General features: G+C 32.4%; 1 long non-coding RNA gene across 1 annotated transcript; it reads right to left on the reverse strand.

The window, feature by feature from the left end:
- Positions 1 to 359: 359 nt before the first annotated feature.
- LOC132748982 (uncharacterized) lies at positions 360 to 2,021 on the reverse strand. Its single transcript, XR_009628345.1, has 2 exons — positions 1,963 to 2,021; positions 360 to 488 (listed from the first exon to the last, which is right to left on the reverse strand). It is a non-coding gene; the product is annotated as an uncharacterized LOC132748982 (long non-coding RNA).
- Between the last annotated feature and the right edge of the window lie 335 nt (positions 2,022 to 2,356).

Consider the following 2,356-nt stretch of genomic DNA (forward strand, 5'->3'; position numbering starts at 1 on the left):
AAAAATTCAATCATCAAGTAATTTTAAATGTTGGTTTAGAACATCAACTCAATTTACGATTCTGTCAAGCACGTATGGCATTTTCTTCTTCTTTTGTTAGGAAAGCAATGGTCTTAAACTATAACCTCGTTTAATTTTTCAATAGCAATAAATGATTAATGAAAACAAAAAACACAGAATAGAAACTGTGACATCTGTTGGATTGCTTATAAGTCATGTAAGTAAGTCATACAAATACATACATTCTTAACAGTTAAAGATTTTTAAGCTAGGGTATCAACTCTTTTTGCTGAAGTTTACACGACGATGCCTTTTTCTTTAGTAGCAATTTCTTGTTGTAGCAGCTTTAGTGTCAGTTTCCGCACATTGGGTTCTATATACTTTACACTTTTTCATCCACCATCCAGTTTTGTGACATACGTTTTCATACCTTTTACAATAGCTTACGATTTCTTCTTTCGTGTAGCATCCCCTTTTCTGTATATGTCCTAAAAAATTTGAGCTTTCGTTATTCTTATATATAAAAAATGCATAATTTCTTGCTGAAAGAAACAAAAAAAACCCCTAGGAAATGAATTTCAGAGACAAGAAAATGGACATACTTGACAACTTCTTTTCAAATGAACAAAAATGAAAAATATAAATGTACCTAGTCCTGGTCAAAGCGCGACTTATAACAAATGTGTATCACTGGTTAAAGCACTACGAACTGGAAGAAAATTCAACAAACGAAAAAAGGACTACACAAATAGAATAAAACGAAGCAGAAATGAACGAGGTAGGCTTGAGGATATGTATAGCAGCATGGAGTTTACAACACAAACTATCTTTAGAGTCCTCATAATTATAATGGCGTCAAATGCACCATTTCAATATGCAAATTTCCGACCAGCTTCTCAAGTAATGAACGACGCTTTTCAAATGAATACATCAAAACTCATTTTGGGCATTGCATGACATTCCAAACGTCTACACAGACAAACGATTTACACAAACAAACAAAAATACAACGCTTACGACAAAAACAAATTTAACAAAACAATTGTACCAACAGACTTGATGAATATGTAATATTGCACACATTCACTAATTCATCCAGGTAAAGAAATACACATGGACATTACAACCTAGAGCAACACGCTCAGAACAAAAGCATCTGACATAGGAAAATGCTTCAGGTGTGACATAAGAAACAAGAACGATCTTCTAAATTCACTAAATTTAAAATGTTGTTAGATGTAGGACTAGACGGAAATCTTCTCAGACGATTCAAAATAGTATTTCCGATAAAGATCAAATAAGAGGGCTACCTAATGGACAACAATACAGAAGTAAACGCTGAAGAAAAGAAATTAAAAAATAATTACACCATAAAACTACACTCGCTTCAAATGCGAAAAGAATCAAACGGACTTCTTTAAAAGAGAAATTTTCTTTGGAGTTAAAGGATACTTTATGATACTTGAAGCAAAAAACACTTGTAAAGATATGCCAGTGGCAGTAACTCTTGAGATTCAGAGGATAAAGCAGACCATGGACAAAATGACACTGACCATTGGGAAAATAATACTGACAATTGAGAAAATGATACTGACCATAGTGAAAATGATACTGACCATGGAGAAAATAATACTGAAGAAAATGGAATAGAGACAACTAAATTTATATGCTTACAATATGTAAGGAAATGATTGGTACTTAAAAAAACAAAATTAGAGTATGTTTATAAATAAGTTATTAATAAAAAGAAATCATAATAGTATGACGTATCAATAATAAACATGTTATTCCATATAAAATGACTTATTTACAACTAAAACAGTATATATACTTTATATGCCTATGTAACTATGTATATTGTATAAGCAATACATTTAGCAAGATATGCAGAGAGAAAAAAGGTATTCTAATAAACATTGTTATCACACGATTTATGTTAAACCTTTATAATTATAGTCTTACCGTTGCTAGGTTCTCGATCCATGTCCGTGTCAGTCTTACGACATTCTGTTGGCTCTACTTATCTGGTAAATGTGTGCCCTGGTCTCTTTACGTATAACCTTATCCTACACAATACATTGGTCTTTTGACAACAGCTGTCATAGTTTATTATTTATAAGATTCCAATTTAGATAGCGCAAACTCCAGTATCAAGAGGTAGCCTGCAGAATAACATGCTGATGTCATTTAACGACAGTGGTTTCACCGTCACAAATCTGCACCCGGGTAGTTACTCAGATTTTATTATTCGCTGCCAATAGGCTTAGACAACATGGAAAATAATTTACTTACGTGGCTGAAAGGGATTGTTGGGTTTACTTTTATTTTTCTGGGGACTAATCATTGTTATTCAGAA

This window comes from Ruditapes philippinarum, unplaced genomic scaffold (genome assembly GCF_026571515.1).
Source record: "Ruditapes philippinarum isolate M1 unplaced genomic scaffold, ASM2657151v2 ctg12746_1_1_1_1, whole genome shotgun sequence".
Lineage (NCBI taxonomy): Eukaryota > Metazoa > Mollusca > Bivalvia > Venerida > Veneridae > Ruditapes > Ruditapes philippinarum.